The 24240-nt window shown below is 44.3% G+C and overlaps 1 protein-coding gene across 4 annotated transcripts in view; it reads left to right on the top strand.

The window, feature by feature from the left end:
- The window catches only part of FOXN3 (forkhead box N3), a 364292-nt gene that overhangs the window by 91947 nt on the left and 248105 nt on the right, over positions 1 to 24240 (top strand). For all 4 annotated transcript variants that reach the window (XM_081049383.1, XM_081049384.1, XM_081049386.1 and 1 more), the window contains one exon: positions 3467 to 3582. The gene's annotated coding sequence lies outside the window, so the exon portion shown is untranslated. The remainder of the gene's footprint in view (positions 1 to 3466; positions 3583 to 24240) is intronic.

Raw genomic sequence — 24240 nt, 5'->3', positions numbered from 1 at the left:
GAGAGTTGAACTCGGGGGAACCGGGAGCAATGCTAACAATTCATTAGCCATTGCCTCACTGAGGATATGGCAGCTGCTGAATTCAGTCAAGTTCAGACCCTTAAAAAGAGTGGAAAAAAGAAAGCACATACTTTCCAGGGCCTGGGCACTGCACAGCTGGGCCAGCTGGGTGCAGCACCATGGCAAAAAGATCTCTTCAGTTTCAGAAATATGAGACCCGAGCTTGCACACAAGGAGTTGAGAATGTGGCTGCAACTGGACCTGATTTGGCGTTCCGTTTCTGAGCTTACGTGTGCCTGCAGTTATATGAGACTCAACTCCTATGGGAAGGCCAAGGGTATCTAAAGAAAGAACCAGACCTCCACGTTGACAGAAACAAGCCCTGCATGGACGTGCATGCGTGTGTGCGTGTGTACGTGTACGTATGTGTTTAAAGGCCTGTGCCTGAGGTCAACAGGCTTTTTTAAGAGGAATTCTTGGTTTTCTCTATAAACGTTTACTTCCTCTTGTCCAGAGTTAGCCTGTTAAGGAAATAAAGCACAATTCAGGTTTCCAAGTTGGAAGCCTGATTAATCTCTCTGCCAGTTACATATGGAAATAAATTAGTAAATGGTCCATCTGGGACGAAACTGCTGCAGAGATGATCAATTATCGCCATCGTATATGTCTGTGTTGCTGAAGATTGAGTTGTGCTTGCCAGGCACTGCTGAAAGATAACTGGATGCTCTATCGTGGTCAGACGAATAAAATTTAAAAAAAGAAAATCACAAGTGAAAAATTTACCGTGAAATGTTTCATGGGAGAGTGGTTTGGTTGATGCCAAGATTGTTCCTTAGAACTGCTGTATCTGCAAATATTTAAAAGGAGCCTCAAGGGCATAAGAAACATTTTAATTTTATATTTTCAAAGGCCAGTACAGTAACAAGTATTAATTAGTACCCAAACGTCTGAATGATGTGGATACTTCTATACCTCTGTGCAGTGTTGCCCTTTATAATTTTCATAGCAACTTCACGTCTGTTTTCTTATTTACATTTCAAAGGAGGGGAAAGTCAGTGCCTCAGTTTCTTGACTGATAAAAACCTGAGGTTTAGGGTGTTGAGTGTCCTGCCCAAAATGACTCGGATGATTAAATGGCATGTCCGGGATGAGCGACCAGATATCACCAATACTGAATCCAGCTGTGTGTCCATCAGAGCCTGTGTGACATCAAAGATGTTTCCAGTATCCCATCATTCTATCATCTAGCATCAGGAAATGAAGTGTTCTACTTATGTCAGTTTTCTAGAAGCAAAAACCACCATACCTTCTTGATTATGAAAAGTATTTTTTCTCGACTTGGAGATGTTGAGTATCGGTTTAACTTTTTTTTTAATGTGTTTTAAGTTTTTCTACTTGAGGTATAATTGACACATAACATTAGTTTCGGGTGTGCAACATAATGATTTGATATTTGTGTATATTGTGATCACCACAATAAGTCTCGTTAACATTAGTCACAAAAAAATTTTGCTTTTCTTGTGATGAGAACGTTCGCGATCTCTCTGTGACTTTTAGATATGCAAATGCAGTATCGTTAACTAGAGTCACCAAGGTGTACATGACAACCCCGTGACTGACTTATTTTATAACTGGAACTCTGTACCTTCTGACTCCCTTCACCCATTCTCCCTCTCCCCCTTTCACTTTTTCCTGTGAGGAAGGTACACCACTCTCCACCTGAGTTATTTTATAAAGCTAAAACCATAGATGTCCTCAGGGGCTTTTTAGGTGTGGTAAGATTTTGCCCCTTTGCAGAATGGCCCGAGGCTACTGTGACATCCAGATTCATGCCTTTTTAAAAATGTTCTTTTGTGTCTTCCTCCTGGGCAAACCTTCAGCAGTTAATCCTTGAAGCTGCCTGAGGTGCTCCCCTCTAGAAAATGCAGCACGAAAAGTACAGAAAAACAAACTGGGTTTAGAAATCTTTAAGTCACCCTACTTTATCAGATGTCAATTTCTAACATAAGTAATAGATGCTGCCGGATGGTCTTCACACAAGAAAGAGAAGACACAGTCCCCTAAGAATTTACCTGTTTGTACTTGGAAGTGACCTTGTCTCACCCGGATCACCTTTAAGTTTCTCTGGCATCAGCCAGACCTGGCTACTCCATGGCCTTGAATAACCTTCGTGTTTTCTCACCGCTGGGCCTTTGCTTCAGCTGTTGCCTATTCCCACCAGTCAAAATCCTGTCCAGTTCTCAAGGCCCATTAGTATTGTTATTATCTTGAAGCTTTCCCTGTCCTGTCCTGCCCCCCACCCCCACCAGAAATAAACCTCTCCTCTGAAACCCTTTGTTGAAGGAAATGACACAGTCTGTCTGTATTTGAGTTGCCTATATACACGTCTTATTTCCCATAGTGAACAATCCATTTCTCACAGGTGGCAATGTCATCATCTTCTCTCTCTGACCCTTCCTTGTTCCCTCCAATCCCCAGCTCAATACTTTGCCCTTAATTGAAGTTTAATATGCAGTAGAGTAGGGTAATTTTGTTTTACAACAACAGATTAAGTGTCTTTGGATGGGTGGATAAAGATCTAAACAGTGTATCAGAACCATTTGAAAGGCTTGTTAAAACAGATTGCTGGACCCCACCTCTAAATATTTAGATTCTGTAGGTCTTGGGTGGGGGCCAAGGATTTGCATTTCCAACAAACTCTCAGGAATATTATTGCTTTTCCAGGGACCACTGTCTGAGAACCACTGATTTAATGAATTTTTTTCGCTAACATTCTAGCACTAAAGTTCATAGGATAATACAGTTCTTTTCATCAGAAAGTCTACTGATGTGTCTTCCTTGAGACGGAGGCCAAAAACGTATCTTCCATCAAATTATTATGCAATCTGTCTCATGTACCAACCTTCCTATTTTGCAAGATTGTTGGTTAATTGTGGCTGAAAAACGTGCAGCGCATTTAGTGAGATTCAGCTTGATGGCATCTTTTTTTCCCCAAGGAGTAGAGTCAGAGTAATTTTATTTTACCACAGAATAGGGAATCATTGACTTTGCAGTCTGTGTACCTGGTGTGTGAGGTGGGACACTGGCCTTGAATGCTTGTGGGTGCTCTGATGTTTTTCCTTTAGATAGACAAGTGTTTCAGTGGCAGCTATAGTAAAAGAAAATGAGCTCACCAATGTCTTAATAGCAGCTGTAGTAAAATGAGATAATCTCACAATGTTTATGGCGTGTGTTGTCAAATTTCTGGGTCCTTGTATGCCCCAGGAGGCAGTTTCAAGAACACTCCATTGTGAAAGACCCAGTGCTTCAGTAACTTTCCAAGAAATAAAGAGGTACTGTTGCAATTGACTTTCACTGAAGTGGATCATCTTTTAGAGTCAGGCCAGAGATGACATCCATTGGGGTTGAGAGGGTCCTCTCTTCTCCTCTGCTCTAATCCCGTCTTCCTTCTGCTCCTCTCCACCAGCCACTAGAAGCACCCTCTCCTCGAAGACCAGTGTTCTTGTGGTAATGGAGGCTTCTTTGTCATTTCCGTGACTGGAGCAATGCTGACCTTGGTTTCCTGGACCCATTCCGACTCAGGTAACCATGCTCTGCCTTCCCCAACTCACTTATACCTCACAGAGATTGCACTGAATAAATGAAATACCAAAGTTATGTTTAAATGCAAATGCCAAATTGATTGTTTCTCCATCAATTGGTATCCTCCTCCTCTCTCTTCAATCTTCTTAATGATCAATTTATGCAGCTGATCAGACTGACGATGGGGTCAATCCAATTTAGGCATTAAAATAATGAAAACATTAAATCACATCTTTATTTAAAGTTTTGGTGTGTGTCATCGACACAGAAATCAGCAGGAACATCGCTGGGAAATTTTTGCATAGAAGCCGGCTTCTACCATGTTTCCCCAAAAATAAGACCTAGCGAGAAAATCAGCTCTAATGCGTCTTTTGGAGTAAAAATTAATATAATAATGTAATATAACTATAATATAATTATAATATAATATAAGGTCTTATATTACTTTTTGCTCCAAAAGACGCATCAGAGCTGATTGTCCGGCGAGGTCTTATTTTTGGGGAAACACGGTACCGTCGTCCCTCTAAATCATTTTCTTTCTCGTAATACCACATTTTACTTGAATTATATTAATCTTTCTAATGTTGTGCCTTTTAATTGATGTCAGTGAGTATTACTGAGTAGGGGTTATTCGTTCTCAGGACATGAAGGCTAAGGTAATCTGAGACATGGAGCTCCTCTTGGAGCTCACAGCTCAGCAGAATATCCAGGACTCACTTGTGATAGAACGCCAGGCGGTGGTGCGGTGTGGGGCTGAGGCTGGCGCTAATGGTACTTCTCTGGTCCAGGGAATAGAAAGACTTCCAGGACTGAGGTTGAAATAATTAGGGAAGAATTTATGGAAGGGGGGGACCTCAGACAGGCTTTGTGGACCATTAGGCCAGGAGGAGGGAGCAAGAGCAGCATGGGGAGGTGGGAATAAGCCTGCTGTGAGCCTGGGCATGAGGGCCCTGGCTGCCTGGACCAGAAAGGGTGCAGGGGACCCTGACCCTCTGTCACCGCCAGAGCCAGATGCCCCCTCAGAGCCAGGGTCCCTTAAGGTTTTCCTGGGGAAACCGCAACTGCTTTGTTACAGAGGGGCCTTGGCTGACAGCTTCCTTCAGGGACAGTGGGCAACGTGGCCCTGACCCTGGCTGGGCTGCCACCTTGCTGGCCTCTTCTGCTTCTTTGGGCCTGTCCATGTCCATCCTCTGCCTGTCTACTCGAGTACTTACTCTTCTCTTACATACCTGCCCTTATCCCCACCAAACAGCCTGGCAGGAGTGGCTTGACAAGGCCCTGGGATGAACCAGGGACTGTGTCATGTCTGTACCTGGTGATTCACAAGGTGCTGTTCTGCGCTGAGAAGTAGAATTGATAGGTAAGAAGCATGAACACGAGTTTATAAGTTGATGCCGAGAGCATATCTAGAGAATTCTGAAAGGCGGAAGTCAGGGAGAGTCTGAAGGCTGAAGCTGGGGCCACACTCAGGGACGGGGAGCCAAATGCCCTTGCTAATTCTGAGATGAGTACATCCTGCCCACACTCAGCTCTTTTCCAGTGTGGCTTTTGGAGAAAGCAGTGGCGGCTTTCGCTGCCCTGGGTCTTGAAGGTGCTAGTGAGAGTTGCCTGCTGCGGCTCTCCCTCTCCCTGTGAGGCCTGCTCCACCTGCTTTAGGATGCTCCCTCGCTCCTGCACCTGAGGGGCCCGCTCACCCAGGAGCTCGGGCCTTCCTGGAATCAGAGACATGGATCACTAGCCACCTTGTCATTTCTCACTTACCCAAAGTTGGATGGCAGCAGTGTGGCTGTCCTCTATCCAGTGGTTTGAGCTTCCAACCCTCCTCCATCTTGTGACACCTACATTTCGAAATGTGGTTTCCTGGTTGCTGCAACATGTGGGGAAAAGAAAAAAGAGTTGAGAACGCACACTCATTCTTAAGTGTCTTAGATTAGAAAGGATTCAAAACAACTCCACATCCACAGTCCATTGGCCAGAATTAGTCACATGACCCTGTCTCCCTGCCAGGAGCCTGGGAAGTAGGGAGAAGCCCGGAATGCTTGAGATCCCCACTGCCCTGGCGATACTGTGTCACTGTGGGGACGCTCATCCTTTTTCTGTGCTTTTATTTTCTCATTATTAAAGGGTAATTAACCCAGCCCAACATTTTTCGTATAGTTTGTGAAAGGTGAAAATAAGATGTATGAAAGAGCTTTAAAAGTATAATGAGTTGTAAGATATGTAAGATATGTAAGATATACCGTGTTTCCCCGAAAATAAGACCTAACCGGAAAATAAACCCTGGCATGATTTTTCAGGATGACATCCCCTGAATATAAGCCCTAATGTGTCTTTTGGGGCAAAAACTAATGGAAGACCTAGTCTTATTTTCAGGGAAACACTTAGTAGTTGTGACTTAGTTTCTTTCTCAGATCTTGAATGGTGATGGGCTGGAGTCAGAGTAGTCACACACGCCCCAACGTTGCCTGGGACTGTCCTGGCAGCTGACCCAATGTAATTAAGTCTCCCCTTTCACACCCAAAGTATCCGGGTGTAGACCGTACATTATATGGTCACCCCAAGCTTGACCCCACTGGTCATCCTTTGAGATTATTGTTGCCTACTGTTTACGGAGCTTTTCTGAGTGTCCGACACGATTCTAAGCTTTTGCCTGCATTACTTCATTTAATCCCCAAAACAAACTTGTGAGGTAGGTACAAGGAACTCACTTACAGCTGAGGTAACAGATGAAGAGAGGGTTGAATCATTCATGATCACACAGCGATCAAGTCGCAGCACTTCGCTTTGAGCCTTGGTCTGTCTGACGCTGTGTAGTTAGGTGCCTTGCGGGGCTGCCTCGCTCATCTTTCATGAGGATTGAGCCCTTGACCACGTGGGGCACCCCCTTCCCTGACACTAGCTTGGGAATCTATCCCCAGACCCCAGGCTGGTAGAAAGTTACAGCCCTGAGCGGTGAGTCCCGCCTTTAGTGACCCCAGCCAGAAGCCAAGCCATGGGATTGCGGGGTGAATCTCAAGAAGCAGCACGTAGCAGGACCAGAGCTGACCAGCGTGTCTGCTGACTTCCCGTCAGTCCCCTTCCCGTCTCACTGCTCTGACATCAACATGTGCAACTCGTTTTAAAACAGGGCACTGCGTTGTCCATAAGGAGAAAATACTTTATTTTGAAATCTAGGGTGGAGTAGAACCAGCCCGTGAAGACTGGCCACGTGCTGTGCAGTCCATCCAAACAGGCGCCTTTCCCAACATAAACAGCTAGGAGAGATTGAGCTCTGTTTTCAGGAAGTTTATTTACAAGTTTGTTTACGTAGAAAAAAAATGAAATAAAAAAGCCGGACCACAACCAAAGACTAGCTTGCCTACAGTCATATCAAACAAAAATCCATCTAGCACAAGATGGTATTAATTTTCCTGGTTTCTGGCCTTCCTAATCAGTGTTCAAAACCAAACCCATGGAATCAAAGGGAACAGTCTCTGCAAAATGAACGAAATATAGCAGTCATCTATTGCATTGCTTGCTTCAAGAAACCCCCCAGAAAATTATATATGTGGTTTCTAAATGTACAAAGAAAACTGAAGGAATTCCATTATGAGAGAAAAATTAGCTGGAAATTTCTAATCCTGTCTCATAAACAATATAGGAATAACTTTAAAATATTCTGCTTTAAGCATGCATTTAATTTGTGCTCTGGGAACCAAATAATGTTGCTAAGATAAAACATTCTAATAATGATTTATGTAAATTTATTTGTACAAAGTAATGGTGTAGTTGCCTATAGCAAATTGCTTGGAATATGAAATGACATTTATGAGATCTTTTTTTTCCTCTGAATGAATACAATGGAGAAAATGAGTGACTCCAGAAAGAAAAGAAAAGAAAAAAAAAAAATCCACGTTCAGAGGTAGAGACAGCTGGACAGGTTAGAGGGTGTGTAAATAGTCAACACACTCAAGGCAATATGTTTTCCTGTGATATTCTCATTATTTAAGCCATTTAAAAAGCCACACAAAGTGTGTGTGTGCTAGATTCTTCAAAGCCTGGAACCCGTTATCTTCATTATCATCAACTGCTCAGATACCAAAGCTCTTTCAAAATAGCCAATGACAGATCACCTGTTCTCACAATGCCTTGATTGATGGGATACTTACAACATGGGGTACAAGGAAGCCAACTGTAATTAAAAATTGGGTAATTAATCTCAGTTCCCCGTTACTTTAATACCAAGGAACTTATGCTTGTGTCATCAGTGGGGCCCAAATGTTAATAAACAAAACAAAAACTCTCCCAAAGACTGATTCATAGACCTGCAGGAGTTTTCCTATTGGCTGCCCAGTTAGAACCTTTGATAATGGCACTAAGTGTTTCCGGGAAACTTTTTACTTAAATAGAAATCCCCATATATGTAACAAAGAGAGTTCCTGGATCTTTGCTTTGGCTTTGTAAATGCCCAGTATGTGTCATAACTTGTATTCGTTGGAAAGGTATGATATTAACACCTTAGTTTCAGAAGGCATTAATTTTTTTTTTTAAGTATTTTTATTGTCTCACGTGGTCATTGTAATCATTTTTGTGAGGTAGATTGAGAGTTTGTATTCTGTATATAGGGAAACTGAGAGCCACGGAAGTCACAAAGCAAGACATTGGCAGAGTAGGGGGACAGCTGCCATGCTAATGTTTATCGCATTGTCATTACAAACTAAAACGGCTGAAAGAAATTTGTGAATCCAGGAGAGCTTGTTTTACTTAAAACAAGTTTAGGGTTTTGATCCATCATAAGCCATTTTGGAATGGCATCAACAATCCTGAGAGAAATGGGTTTGTCTAATTGGATAGAGTGACTTTGCAATCTGGTTGTTAGCTGTAGTGGGGCCAAAGCCTGAGGGCTGCAGTTAGAGCTCCGGAGAGAGAGGGCATAAAGCCTGCACAGGACTGTAAAACAGAATGAAAAGAACACTGGCTTCGAGGAAAGAGGGGATGGCCTGGGTTTCCAGCAAAACCATTTAAAGTGCACTCATCACAGAAGCCTGTGGCAGGACTGGTTTTAGTGAAATGGCCCAAGATTCCCCAGGATGACGCAGTGGATGTTAGGATGAGAGTATCAGCCATACTTACAGATTCCAGTTCTTCTTCTTCCTAGATGAATGACTTTGGGTGTGATTTCTGAGCTGCGGATTCCTAGATAATAATGTAAGGCCCCATTTTAATAATGAGGCCTTAATAATGTAAGGCCTCATTTCCCCACCTGTAAAATGGGGATGATGATATTTAACTTATAGATATGGTGTGAAAATGAAATTAAGTAATTCTTATAAAATACTTGGCACAGTGCTTGGCAGATAGTAAACACTCATTTTATGATAGTTCTTAAAATGATTATCATTGTTATTACTTAAGAGTGTATGGTCCTGACTGATAATGGGAAGTGAAATTGAACCACATTTTTTATTTAATTGAGAATTAATCTAAAAGATTTCTAAATCAGTTGTTTCTCTGTACCGAAAAGATAACAAGGTAACTATGTGAATTCATGCATTTGTCCATTTAACAAACAGCTCTTGATGTCAAAGGCCCTTTGCAAGCTGTTTGCAAAGGATGGAGAGGCTGGGTCCTGCGTTCTGGTCTCAAAGGATAAGGGAGACTTTTACACATGGCACATAGGCACTGCATGGGCCACTTTAATATACATGGTCTTTGTCTTCCAGGAACTCAGAAATTAAGCTAGTCTAAATCCTTACTTGTCACTGAAAATTCTAGTTCTGGTCCAGATTCTGCAAATTGGTTTCCTTCAAAAGCAGTCATCTTGGCTGGCTATGGAGTAGGTTTATGGTCAGGATGAATGGATGGAAAAATCTTTGGTCCTTTGCTGCTTCTGCCTGCAAAATGTGTTCTTGCCCCTTGTAGCTCAGGCCCCTAGGCCAAAAGTGTGGATACACCCTTTTATTAGAATGCATTTCCGTGAGAAGCATATGTACTCCTTTCTTATCGAGGGATGAAATGAATCTGGTGTAAAAATGCATTGTTTTGTTTTTTGTTTTTTTGAGATGTCTGTGTAGTTATGTCACCTTAGAGAAGGTGTTTCACAAAAATTCTCTACGGGAAGATAAGGAAATGTGAAAAATTTTCAAGTGAAGTGAGAAAATAAATCGTAATTCTCAGATTCTGGATCCAGTCTGGTGTATTTCAAGGGGCCTCCTGTGTGAAAGGCAGAGGGAGTTCTGTGGTGCCCTGCTTGAGTTTACAATCTAATGCAGGTTGGGGGAGGGTGGGGATAGACAAACAGGCACAAATAAGTGTTCAAACATGACCTTTCCCCCAGTCCGAGGCAAAGAGAAAAATGAGCACAAGCTAGTGAGTTCAGTATACTTGGCAAAACAAAAAGTTGGCAACCTACGCTTGTCTTCGGAACTATTCTTGAAATTTTATTGCAGTGAGTGCAAAATCACGATCTGGGAACTTGGTTGAGAGGGTTCTCTTGCCCCTTCTTCTTGGTGTTGTCTCACCTCCCTCTCTGTCTTCCTCACTACCTGCTACTACTGTTTGCTGGAGTTCTGCAGCCTGTGGCTTACCCTCCTTATTAAAAAGGAGATTAGTAAGCGTTAGAGACTTACCAGCAATTAAGACTTTCTTCCTGATTTAAAGAGGAGGAAAAGCAGCATTTGGAAAGATGAGTAGGCATCTGTCCTTAGCACTCTGGGTTAAGAATACACAGTCACACATTTATCTCCCGGCAGAAATCTGGCAGACCCAACCCCTGCCAAGGCAGAAGGGGAGCTGTTACTCTTATTCCCCCACAGAAAATGCTGTAATGTGCCAACTGTTTCCCAATAGTGGATAGATTTATGTGTCCACATTTATTTCACTCTCACTCTGCTGTGTGCATATGAACTCTTAAATGGTTTTTTTGGCATTAACCAGAGATTGAGTGTTTTGGGCCCCAACTTACAACTGTGCTCAAAGCTCAGCTCTCCATCAGTGGTGGCAGCAACCTAGCCCAGGTGAGAGCTTTCTGGTTTAATAGGATAGAAGTAGACACAAAGGAAGATTTGGCACTCAGAGCAGGGGCTTCTCCCAGGGAGTCTGAAGAGGAAGAGCTGTTTTGAAATGGATACCTCTTGAAAGAGAATGGCATCCAGATTGGTTGCGTTAATATGACAACTTGTGATGAAGGCGGGGAAGACGCTTGTGTAAAGGGCGTAATATCACCCTAAGCCCAGTCAAATGGCCTCTGAACAGGTCGACTTTTAAGTGACACTGAGACCCTCATAGAAGTTGTGTTTGTTTGTGAGGAGAACACATCTGACAGCAAGTAGGTTAAGCCCCGGTCTTTGGTGTTACTTATTTTTCCTGGAAGTTGAAGAGACTGCACTGCCTTAGACTTTTTCTTCCTTGAATTCCAGACAATATCATTACCTCACACATGATACATATTTCTCCAGGTGAACAAAAAGAGGCAGGAAATTGGTAGTAGTAGCTATTGGAAAGTCCACATTACTCACCCAGTGGAGTGTCACAGACTTTCTCTGTGATTAATTTGATCTGGTGAAGGGACACCTTCTCTCCTGAATCAATCTTGGGTGAACTGGTAGAGAGTCGGGCAGTGCTAAGTTCTGCTTGAGGACTGTATGATTTCTAGAGTGTTCCATCAGGGTTCCTCCGAGGTAAACAAGGAAACGGTCTGCTCTTTTACAGAGTAGTGTGTGACAGGTAGTTAGGTGCTGGGTAACTGATTCTAAATAGTGACGGCCTATTATTATGGCATTTAACTTTATCCCTCACATGAATGTAAATGAAACATTGTACTTCGTTATAAGAATCTACTGTTTTTATATGTATATGTATATGTATACGTGTATATATGTATTCATATAATAAGTATATGTAAATATATGTGTCTATATGTATATGCATGTGTGTAGAGATAAGTAAATTATGTCATTGATTCTGGGACAGTTTGTAGGAGTCATTTTTTTCTTAAGATGTGGAAATATGAGAATGACCACCATTGTAACTAGTTCCACTTCTATGTCATTTAGCCTCCATTTCTTTATTTAGCTCTTCCACCCAGGACACTTCAGTAGCCTCTGCATGTATGTGTGCTTAACTGAACAAAAGTGTCAACAAGCTGATAATTTTATTAAACAGCTTAGACAGAGATGTTTGGTCTGATTGCTGGAAATTGTTAGCTTATCATTGAACTGTCCTGATCATTCTTATTTTTCAAGTTGCATTGCTTATGCTAATAATTATTACTATATGAAAGAGCATGCTGCTTCTTTATTTTATTTTATTGGGTAATATTGGGGGACAGTGTGTTTCTCTAGGGCCCATTAGCTCCAAGTTGTTGTCCTTCAATCTAGTTTTGGAGGGCGCAGCTCAGCAACAAGTCCAGTCACGGTTTTCAATCTTTAGTTGCAGGGGGCGCAGCCCACCATCCCATGCGGGAATTAAACCAGCAACCCTGTTGTTCAGAGCTCGTGCTCTAACCAACTGAGCCATCCAGCTGCCCCATGCTGCTTTTATTTTTATAGTTCTTTCATTAATAATTTGATTGACTATTATATCCATGTGGTTGTGTGACACACATCAGAGTAATGAGAATTGGCCCTGGGCACCTTGGGAAGCCAGAATTTAGGTATAAATTGTATGGCGTGGGGCGGGCGTATGGGTGGCAAGGCAGGCAGACCTTGACATCCAATTGGGTGGCTGTATATTTCCCCTCATATTTATTTCCAAGTATTTTATTGATTCACCAGTAGCGAGTCTGATCTGGTCATTTTAACAACCTAAGAAATTCGATCATGGTGTCGTTAATGTGGTCACTAAAATGACTAGATCGGTACTGATATGTAAGTTCAAAAAGTAATGATTGCCAAAACAATAAATCTGACCCAAAATAATTGCATCAGTGTCTTCATGTAAATGGAATCTGTATCTGTGGGGCCTGTTCTTTAGAAATAGGATGATTTTATCTCTGACATTCCTAGACGGCATTGCAACTGTGTAAGACATACATTTTGGTACCTCTTGCTACAGAAAAACTTAGTTTGTGAATTTTTATAGTGTAGGAGAATACTACAAATTTTGTCCTAATTCATGTTTTATATATTAATAAAATGATGAATTGAAATATGCCTCTAGAGGCATGAGAAATGGGGTTGAAACTGACTCTGGTGGGTGTCAACCCATAGTGATGTTCAAGGAACTGCATTTTAAAACTCTGGATTCAACAGGGAAAATAAAACCAACAAAGGAATTCCCATTTGGCAGGCCAGCCTGATATCTGGGAGGCTGAGCGTGTGTTAATGAGGAGTCTGTGCAGGAAATCCTCCACATCAGAAACTAGTTTATTAAAATGATGACCTTCTCCTCTACTGTTGGAAGATGCATTTTGAGTAGGTGTGAATGTTGGGCCCTTGCACCTGGGAGCCTGTTCACTGGGGCTCAGGAAAGGGATTGGGGGATATGGGGGTGCTTGAAAGCTTAGCTTTAAATTTTACCTTTTGGAAAGGAGTGTGGTTTCTCATAATTGAAAATTGTGTCTATATCTGTAATAAACAATGGAATTCCTAGGACTGCAAACTCCATGGGTGCACAATCTGTTTTAATACAAACACTTGACAATCAGTTACCAGTTTAGCAGAAGAAGGTCGCGTTCCGGTGGCTAAATGGTGTATATTGTCACTCAGGGTAGACTAGGTTAGGGGTAAGAGAACAGCCCCCAAAACTCAAGGGCATAAAACAATGAAGGTTTATTTCCTGCTCACTCTACCTCTCTACTGAGGCTGGCTGGGGACTGTGCTCCATGTCATTCTTGTTCTCGTTCCCAGACGGAGGCTCAGTCCCTGTCACCGTGGCTGAGGGAAAGGAGAAAATGGCGAATCATGTGCTTGCTCAGAAAGCTTTTCAGTCATGACACGTCACTTTCACTCACATTTTATTGGCCAAGGCTAGTCATATAGCCACACCTTTTCCAGGAGGTGGGAAAATGTAATACAACTGTGTACTTGAAGGAGAGAGCTGAATTATTTATAAATAGTTCCATATGTCCACAGTACACACCTTCGATATTAGAGCGAGAATTCTACAAACCTCGCTCAACTGAAGCAAGAAAGTTGAATTTATGAGAGAGTTCTTTATATCCTTCAGAAAAATGGACCAGTCACCTGAAGTGGGGTTGTCTTATCTCTTCAGTGCTGTCTCCTTTTGGGGGGGAGGGGCTTTACCCCATCTCCCTATACTCTCCATCTTACACATAATTATAGGCCACTCAGACAAATAGTCAGTGTGCTTCTTATGCAGGTGCAACGTCACGTGGGGTCTCCCTTCCTGGCCAACCCAGTGCCACCTCTAAGTTCCTCCTACACAGACGTTCTGAATGGCCACAGCTCCTTGGTTTCCCCTTCTTGGGTGTTCCGTGTGGACTGTTCCAGTGTTTGACGTCATCCTTTAGATTTCATTTTCTTAAGTGGGCATCTGAAGATCTCCTCCTACAAAGACAAAACCCAGTTGCTTGAGGCAGCGGTGTGTGTGTAACGCTGAGAAGGGAAGTTGTTCGTCACTCACCTGGCTCAGGGATGCTCTTGTTGTCCTCACCTCCATCCTCTCTGCATCTTCTGTTAGTCTCTACCAGGCTGCTCTGCGTGCCTGCTGAACAGAATCCTTGGGTCTGGGCTTGGGTTGTGGGGGTAACAAGTTCCACTAAGCCTTAATTATGTTCTTCGAGGCTCCCAGAGGAATTAACATGCACACAAGAGAGCCTCACTTAGTCTGCAAATTCAGCTATCTGGAATATAGCCAAGAGTTAGGAAGAAACAGAACTTATCTCAGAGGACAAAATAGCTTTCTCCAAATCCATGCACTAAACTTTAAGAAGATCCTTGTTGGGGTTGTGTTCTTCATGTAGTCATACTCCCGATCGACTTGGTTTTTTTCTTTTCTTTTCTTTTATAGATGAGAACATTGAGGCACAGAGGTTAAATGGTTTGCCTAAAGTCTCAAAGCTGTGGGTGATAGAACAGGTTCTTATGATTCCAGGCTTAGTCAGACAACAGTGTTTATCATGGTGGCAGTGCGATAAGGAGAAAGGTTGAACTGTAGTTAACTTTTTTTTTTTTAAGAAAGTAGTAGAAGAATATGTAATGACAGTAGGATGATTCGCTTCAAAATGACCACTTTATTTTTTTAATTCTAATGTATGATGAGTATCAGTTGACTGAGGAAATCTAGTAAAATGGAACTGTGCTCCCTGATTCTGCCAAACAAATGTGAACTTACTAGAGTTCTCTTTGCTGAACTTCTAGTTTAGCTGGTGTATAAATAGATGCTTATGAAATATTTTTTTTTGCACAATCAAGATGGAAGCGTGACACAGCCTATGTAATGACGATAAGCCTGGTTCTGGTGTGCTTGGGTGGGATGTAGATGGCTTCAAGAATACCTTGGCGCATGGGAAGTCCCCACCCGTGCTTCATAAAGGAATGTTCCCACACGGAAGCCAGTGGCAAATGGCTCATGGACATTCACCAAGGTCCTCGATTTGTGTGGAGCTTTGCAGTTTTTAAAGCACTGTCGTGCAAACAATCTACTCTGCTCACAACAATCCTGTGTATTAAGCAAAGCAGGCATCAGTGTCACTTTCATCATTCAAGTGAGGACAGCAAGGCTTAGAGGAAGGTACCCAAGGCCACAGCACCAGCGAGAAGCAGGATCAGGGCCCTCCCTAGGGCAGGTGCTCACAGCGCTACGTTGTTCCAGGGACACCTACTCTGTTCACGCCTGTGGGGGTACCCCCTGAGTGTAGTTGAAAGAGGTCCTTTCCCTACTCCAAGCAGCTTTCTTTCCTGGTTAAAAAAAGTCCTGTTCCACAGAGAAGGAGAAAGAGGAATGTGAAGGTCCAGTCCCAACATGAACTACTTTGCTCTCAGGCAGAAAAAACATTTGAGATGATGTGAACAGCAATAAGAAACACCTTGGAACCTCAGGCAGTTTGGAGGCCAAGGACGAGGCTGAGCCTTCCCAAGCCTGGCAGGGGAAACATAGGACTCACAATTGCTGGTTCTGAAGGGGGCACTCACCCCTACCCAGGCGGTGGAGAGCCCCAACTGCCTACCTGGCCCGGATGTGCCCTGAACAGAGAAGAGGAAGAAGACTGGCTGCTGGTTATCAGACTCCCCTCTTGGTGGTGGGGAGTGATGGCTCCCTCGCGGTGGTCTCAGACCCGAGATCTGGTCCTGGCGCCTCTCTATAACCAGGTCAGGGTTAGACTGTCAGCCAGTTAGGAGACCTCTGGGTCTCTATTTTTCTCATCTGTAAATTAAGTAGTTCTCAGCCTCACTCATCGTTTAAAGAGGCTCAAATCAAAACAAGAAGATACGACTTTCACTTGTCTGACTGGGAAATATTTTTAAAAATTTGAGGCTATCCCGTTCTGGAGAGGGGTTGGGAACTAAGACACCCTCTCTCAGTTTTCATGGCAGGGTAGATTGGCAGAAGGTCTTGGGAGGGCATTTGGCCATATCTATCAGAAGTTATATGCACTGACTCAGCAAGTTTACCCTTGGGAATATATCCTATGGACCTACTCATCAAAGTATCAGAAACTGGTGAATGAGGGTATCTTGATATTGTTTATAAATAGCAGTATCAAAAAACTGGATACAACCTCAATACCCATCACCAGCAGATTAGGTAAATGTGTACCCTTGGCATACAAGTGTATGTCCGTGGCACACTGGGCAATAGTTAAAGAGGATGACGTGGAAAGGGTACAAAAATATAATGGTAACAAGTAATCATAATATATATATATTTTTTGAGTACCATACACATTCTAAGAAGCTTACATGTATTAATTCACCTAGTCCCATTTTACAGATGTAAAAGCTAAGGCACAGTGAGATTAAGTAACCTGCTCAAGATCATAATATAATTAGAAAGTATCATGGCAGTGGGAGTACAAAGCAAGTGTTCTGTTTTCAGAATTTTGCTCATTGCCTTCTGACTTAGTCTGTCTGGGCAGGTATAGAAAAATACCATAGACTGGGTGGCTTATAAACAAAATGTATTGCTCACAGTTCTGGAGGCTGGAAGTTCAAGATCAAGGTTCCAGTGTGGTCCAGTGAGGACCCTCTTCTAGGTCACAGACTTCTTGTATCCTTGAGTGGTGGAAGGGGCTAGGGAGTTCTCTGGGGTCTCTTTCATAAGGGCACTAATCCCATTGATGAGGGCTCCACCCTCATGACCTAATCACCTCCCAAAGGCTCCTCCTCCTAACATCATGACATTGGGGGTTAGGATTTTCATATATGAATTTTGGGAAAACACAAACATGCAGACCATACACCAAAAAGCAAGTTGCAGGAAACAAAAAGCAAGTTGCGGGAAAGCGGCGTCCTATTTATGTAAAAAAAAAAAAAATTAAGTCATATATACATATATATGCATATGCATATATGTGCTCGTATTTTCATAATTATTTTTGGCAAGATACACAAGAAAAAAGTAGGGAGGGGCTGGCCCAGTGGCTCAGGCGGTGGGAGCTCCGTGCTCCTAACCCCAAAGGCTGCCAGTTCGATTCCCACATGGGACGGTGGGCTCTCAACCACAAGGTTGCCGGTTGGATTCCTTGACTTCCGCAAGGGATGGTAGGCAGCGCCCCCTGCAACTGAAAATTGAACACAACACCTTGAGCTGAGCTGCCGCTGATCTCCCAGATGGCTCTGTTGGTTGGAATGCGTCCTCTCAACCACAAGGTTGCCGGTTCGACTCCCACAAGGGATGGTGGGCTGCGCCCCCTGCAACTAACAATGGCAACCGGACCTGGAGCTGAGCTGCGCCCTCCACAACTAAGACTGAAAGGACAACAACTTAAAGCTGAACCCTCCACAGCTGGGATTGAAAGGACAACGACTTGACTTGGAAAGGGCCCCTGGAGGTGCACACTGTTCCCCAATAAAGTCCTGTTCCCCTTCCCCAATAAAATCTTTAAAAAAAAAGTAGGGAGGACTGAAGGTTCAAGGCAGGAGGAACTTTTTACACACATTCCTATGCTGTTTTGTCTTTTTACAAAATACAACGGGTTCATCTATTAGTTTTGTTTTATTTTTTAATGTTTATATGGGGCTACTTTGTTTAGGTGGTGGGACTAGGGGCGATTTACATTTTATAAAAATTTTTTCTGTATTTAAAAATTATTCAGTAAATAATTATAGTTTTAAATGAAAACGTTGGACATAACTCTCTTGGAGAGTCCCTTCCAGGTTAGAAATGTCCTGATTGTATTTGTTCAGCATGTGGCCAGCCCTGTTTCTTTTGAAACATGTAATGAAACCGTGGTCTCTGCCCACAAGGCACTCAGAGTTGGAGCAGGTGTTGGTGGATGGCGATAAACATACCTGGAACAGGTAAAGCTCCAGAGTGTGTCAGAGTCTGGGATGGTGAGAGCCATTGAGAGGAGAGGCCGTGTCACGTAGCTGTCAGGACCACGGAGCCCCGGGAGGCTCCAGCCTGCGCTGGGTCCTTCCGAGTTCCTGATTATTACCACCCAGCAGCGGTGTACCAACAAAATGCATTTTATGCCAAGTGCTGTGACAATCTACGTACAAGCATTGTAGTTACTCTTTTTCTCCCCACTCTGTTGATGACGATTCAGATGTGCCCCTTTCTGGCATACAGCATGGTGGGGGTGGGAGGACACTGAAAGACTTCTGCCTTAGTTTTTCAATGTCCTCCCACCCCCACCATGCGCTATGTCTCCGGGGATCAGTGTGGTCGCTCGAACAACAGTTGATCAGAGAAAACTCCCAAGAAAAAGGAAAAACTCAGAGGGGTCAAGTTTTTTGGTCAGCTGCCCCAACCCCCCTGGAATTTTCGAGCTTATGTTGAAGGGTTTGCTTTAATTCGGGAGGCCGTGCAGACCTTCACGATGGTCTGTTCATACCTGCATTGCAGCACTTACCACACTGTATCGTAACTGCTATTACAGGCTGTGTCCTTCACTAGGCTGTGGGGTCCCGGTGGGCAGGGTCTTGATTCGTCTTGCTGACCCACGTGCCTAGAACTGGCCCTTAAGTAGGACTCCAAGAATGTTTCCAACACGGGTAGGGATACTGCTTGTGGGCAAACCAGTTGTCTGAACAGTCACAGGCACTAGAAAGCAGGTGGCGCAAAAACAACCGTTCCCTTAAGCTTGCTGTCAATTGGAAGAGAGAGAAATATGAGGAGAAATAAGTGGAGGGTTTTTTTGTTTTGTTTTGTTTTTCAGTTTGGCAGAGTCGTATTTGGTAGCAAAATGGCTGCCCCAGGGGTGGGGGTACTGAACGTCTTGCTTACTCTCAGTTTGCTGTAAGCGGAGTAACCTGTATGCCTCAGTGAGCTGAGCTGTGATTTAGGAGGGTGCAGATATGGAAGGAAAAGACATGAAAAGGAGGAGAAATAGTGGAAGTGATGGGCCAGGACACCGGGAAGCCGCTGGAGGCTGGAGCACCCGGAGGCTCCTGGAGAGGCAGGCCCTGCGTTTGCTGGCTGACTGCTTCCTGCCCACTTGCTCAGTGGTGTTCACACTGTGACTCATTTGGGGGCAGCTGATAGAAACTCTTTTTGTGCATTGGTGTGTGCATTATTTGTAAAAATGAATAAAACCAATGAGAAGGGGACTACCCCAATATTCTACCTGAATAATCAACCTGTGAAAGAATACTGTTCATGAAAACCTACACATGGAATAAGCATTTCAAATTAATTTACGATATAATCCAGAACGAAGCCCTAAGCTTAACTGCATCCAGACAGCTCCAGGGTTGAGATTTAAATGGAAAATTGCAAAAGTGTATTTCACCTTAGTCAAGGGCACCAATCAGTCTTCATCTACTGGAAAGAATGGAAGTGACCTCTCAGTATCCAAAACGATAAACAGCTCCAGTTGGAAGTGTTAGATCGTGCTTCACAGTCTTTGCAACACTTAAATCTGTGAGTTCCAGGGAGCCCATTTTGCGTGTGGTCAGCGATGTAAAACACTTTGTGTGGGGCCATCTCGAAAACGTCCTGCCAGATATTCCTGAAGAATCAAGCAAGAGGGTAGAGCCCGCTTCATAAACTGTTCAGGAAGCTTTCTGAGCAAAGGTTTCTGGGAAGAGAGAATCACTTGTAAGTTTCCTAGGTGTTGCTGGAAAGGTAGCTGGACACTATAGTCGCGTGTATATGATACCAGGATTGCTTTTTAGTGAGCTGGGAGGATGTAACCTCTTGGCCGTGATTCTGAGGAAGGCTGTGTGCAAGAAGAATAGACACCCGAGCTGCCTCTAAACTCCAAATTAGCGTAGGGACCCCCAGGTCTGGCAAATGGGATAGGCTGGGAAACAGTAAGAAGAGAGAGGCGTCTCAGCCCCACGCGTACCTGGCACTTCTTTATTCTTTGGTGCCTTCATGTCCACTCCGCTGATAGAATCTGGAGAACCCTCGGGTTTCTTTCATCTGCACTACAGGACGGTGGGCTGGGAGCCTCCACCCCTGCATTGGTCCACAGCCACACCAGCAGGGAAGCCCCACTTCTTATGGCCCTGGAGCAGTGGTGCCTCGTGAGATAGCTTTTGATAGCAATTAGCCAGGTCCCTTAGCATCCCAGTCTAATGCACTTGACCTTGGAGGATTTTTCCAGTGTCAGGGATTCCTTTGAGGAAGAAGAGGAGGGACTTGACTTGTGTTTGCATGATTGGGAAAGCTCACCAAAGTGGCCCTCCCCACAGTGGAGGGCTTTGCCCCAGAGGGGCAAGGACTCCTGCTTCCCCCTTGATCAATTTTAAATAGTCTTCTGGCTTTCCTTCCAGCCAGCAAGATCTCAGAAGTATCAAGGCAAAGTCTCTAAACTCCCTGCTGTATAATCAGGAAATATTCATTAATGAAAAAGTCCATGCTTACAAATCTTGTTTTATTAGAAAGCTGTTTATCTAGAGCGGAAGCTCACGTGGGCAGGGCCTGTCACTCTCCTTCACTACAGTAACTCAGCACAGCTCATGACAGGTCACCGACTTCCTAAGGGGACAGATGTGGGCCTGGATGCCTTTCAGGTTTTCTTTCATGCTAGTTCCCAAGTTCTGAAACACCCTTTTCCCCTTTTCCCTACTTTGACCTCTCTTTACATCTGATCCATCTTTCCATGTCTGTCCAGACGCCGTTCCTGATTATACCAGCTTCAGTGACATCTGCTTCCTTCTGGCACCTACTTCAGACATCACGTTGATGTTTCAACTAATTTCCTATGAATCAGAGTTATATTTTATAAAGGACTTGGTTTTTCTTCTTATTATTTTAATTAGAAAAGCTTTAAGACTAAGAACATCTCTCTCAGCATGGGTTTCTGATACACTTTCTTCATTAATTCACTAACACATTCATTGTTCATTCAAAAAAGATTCCTTAAGTTTCATGGGCCAGAGTATTCCCTGATACTGGGGAAACAGTGGTACACTCAGCAGAGGTCCCTGTTCTTGTGACACCTGCGTCCTGGTGGGAGAAGGCAACAAATAGACAAGAGATTCCCGAGTAGGATCTGTGCACTGAGGGAAATAAATAAGCTGTGTGAGAAAATGCCTGTGGTTCTTTTGGTCTAGGAAGATGTCTCCGAGGGGAGGACGTTTCTGCTGACCCCTGCGGAAGAGAAGGGAGCACGAAGGGAAGGGTGGGCATCACCCGTTACCTGGGAGTGTGGCAGGTGTGTCAAATGGTGGGGTCCAGCAGTGATGAGGCTGATACCCCTCGCCTCAGCTGCTCATTTGGTCCCTGGAATATTTTCCCTTTATTGTTTGGTATATTGTTTGCAACTTTTTATTTTAAAATAATCATAGACTCAGAAGTTGCAAAAAATAAATAAAAAAGAATAGAGAGGACCCCATTCATCCTTCCACTAGCTTTCCCCATGAAAACATCTTATATAACTGTAGTGCCTGGTTAAAACCAGGAAATCGACATGGTACAATCGTGTTAACCAGATGACAGACCTCATTTAGAAGACTTCACCAGTTTTTATATGTAGTCATTGCATATAAGGACTTGCGTGTGTGTGTTTGTGTGTGTGTGTGTTTGTACACATTAAAAATGTACATATTCTTTAACATATTAGCTCGATGTTTCAGGAATGTTTTATTTATTCAACAAATGTGCATTGAGTGCCTACTACGCATCAGTTTGTGTTGGGCACTGGAGACACCAGGCTGAGGGTACTGAGGGGACTCAGTGATTGGTCAGGGAAAGCTGTCCAGACAAGCAGAGGGAGTCAGCTTGTTGAGAAGGTCTGAACGTGAGAAAGGCTGGCCCATCCTGGAAATGCCAGGGGAGAGAAGGGGATGAAGTCGGCCAGGGTAGGTTAGCAGGTTTATCATATGAGGGGCCTGGTGAGCCAGGCTCAGGGTTTGGGACTCGATGTCTCCTTGTGGGTTCCTTAATGCCTACCTGTGGGAGGAACTCAGAGAATGATTGTGATCGACTGGTAACTCTACTTTAATCTCTCTCTGATCCATCCTTTTGACCTATAAAGGCAATGTCTACTATGTGCAGATCTGACCTGGGAGAGAGTCCTGGGTGCAGCCTCACAAGACCCCTCCTCCCGGGCAGAGCTCAGAGCAACTAGGAGCCCATTCACCATCCACTCTGACAAACCCGTGTTTCCTGGCCAAGTGCCTGTGTTTGCATATCATTGACATTTGTTGTACACGAAGAAGCTCGGTGTTGGATGTTATTTAGATGTTTCCTTCAAGTTTTCCGAAGATGGAGAGAGATGCCCGTTGACTACTGGATCCACACAGATTAAAAAGCGCCCATCCACCAAAAAAGGAATGTTTGCATGAATCGAAGCACTTAGTATTTGTCTCTGACCTTTTGAGCGTGTCATTTAGGGCAGCAGCCGGTTAGACACAGCCTGCCGGGCTCTACTGGCACACTCAGGGAAAAGGTGTAACTAGGATGTCCCTTGTCGTTTAGAACAAAATGCAAGAAAAAGAAGCCTCCTTCCTTGCGCCATCACCCCATCACCCCATCGAGAATGGATTTGAGGGAAAGGAAAGAAGGAAAAGTGAATAGAGGATCCCAGCTAAGTGGGCTGCAGGCTTCCCAGGGAATGCCAGCAGGGATTGGGCTGCCCAGGGTCATCCCAGAGTTCTTTAGCAGCTGCCCGGCGGAGTTTACAGTGTCTTCTCCTGCTGCCGTCGGGCTGACGGTGCTGAACTGGACGTCATTGTGTGCAGGTGTGCACCTTACTCACTCATCACATAGTCTCTTTGGAGCTGTTTGTCTGGCTTTGGTCACAGGTTGTGGAACGCAGCCCCGAGTGGGAACTCTGACATTACAAGGCAATGACCTTCCTCGTAGAGCATTCTGGGTTTCATGATGTATGTGATGGGCCCACCTTCTAAATCCAGTTGGCACTCACACGGCCAGGACCGGCAGCGAAAGCTGTGGTGACGTGAGTGAGAAAGCGCGTGCTTCTGCAGCCCTCTTGTCCAGCGCCTTCTACTCTACCCTGCGGCGGTGCCTGGGCGAGAAGGGACTCCATTAGCAGAAGCACGCACTCTCCACGGCTGCCTGCGCAGGGCTGTGTGGCATGCAGAGTGGGTGTGGCAGGTGCCAGACGCGTCAGGACGAGCTGGACTGGGTGACTGCTGTTGGGCCTGCGTGTTCTAGGTCAAGCCATGCAACTCCACTGGACCTCATTTTCCCCATCGGTAAAGTAATGGTTATGGACCAGACAATCCTAAGGTTCCTCCAAAACAAATATGGAGTCATTGTCTGGGTGCAGGTTTGTCAAGGAATAGTGCAACCTTTTAGAAGTTCCTTTTCTAAGGTTTCCCAAGCCTTTACTCATCCAAAGTACAACAGTGTCTTTGTCACTTTAAGTCACCAGAAGGCCTTTTAAAATGTCCGAATTGCTTTTTAAGGGACACACCCTGCACAACTCTTTGCTGATCCCCCTATTCAGAGAGCCCACTGTAGTTTGTGATTCCGAGATTGAAATGTTCAGATTCTCTCCGAGTCAGGACATACTGGCTTAGCCTTCTTACTAGAGGACAGACGGGTGAGTGATAGAGAATTACTTTTTCTGGCCTGTTTCAAGAGCTTGCAAATGAAATTTGTTTCCTTTTGTCCTTTTCTACTCGGCAAATATCGACTTTGACTCTTGGCTCTGAGTGGACTGGAACAAGAGTGGCTAATCTCTATTTAAAGGCTTTATCTTCTCCAGGGTCAGATCAGCCAAAACTCTTTACTGTACTTGGTGACTGGGACCTAGAGGGGGGCTTGGTAGCTCTGTTCGCTGAGGCCCGCATGGAGCCAGCCGAGAGGGCTCCACACTCAAGACAAAGTAGCTGGCAGGGTGGGGGGAGGGGGTGGGCAGCTGGATAACTCTTTGGTAATTATTTGTTTTCAAGCGTGCCAAGACTGCTCTTGAAACTCACATTACGCACAAGCATAATAGCCAAGCTCTCAGTTCCGTCGTGTCTCCCTGCTGTGTACAGAAGGAATAGGGTAATTTTCTGAGCAGTGCATGGGAAAACACTTGGTAAAAGGGCATCAGGGAGGCAGTGGTGTGCCTGGTTGACCCACCCGCTGAGTTTTGGGGGAGAACAATGCACTCCTCCCAGGAGGAAAGGAAGTCCCTCAATAGAGAGCCCA

This window comes from Rhinolophus hipposideros (assembly GCF_964194185.1).
Source record: "Rhinolophus hipposideros genome assembly, chromosome: 5".
NCBI classification, from domain to species: domain Eukaryota; kingdom Metazoa; phylum Chordata; class Mammalia; order Chiroptera; family Rhinolophidae; genus Rhinolophus; species Rhinolophus hipposideros.
Note: the sequence above shows the minus strand (reverse complement) of the source record. Positions and strands in the feature narration are given on the sequence as shown.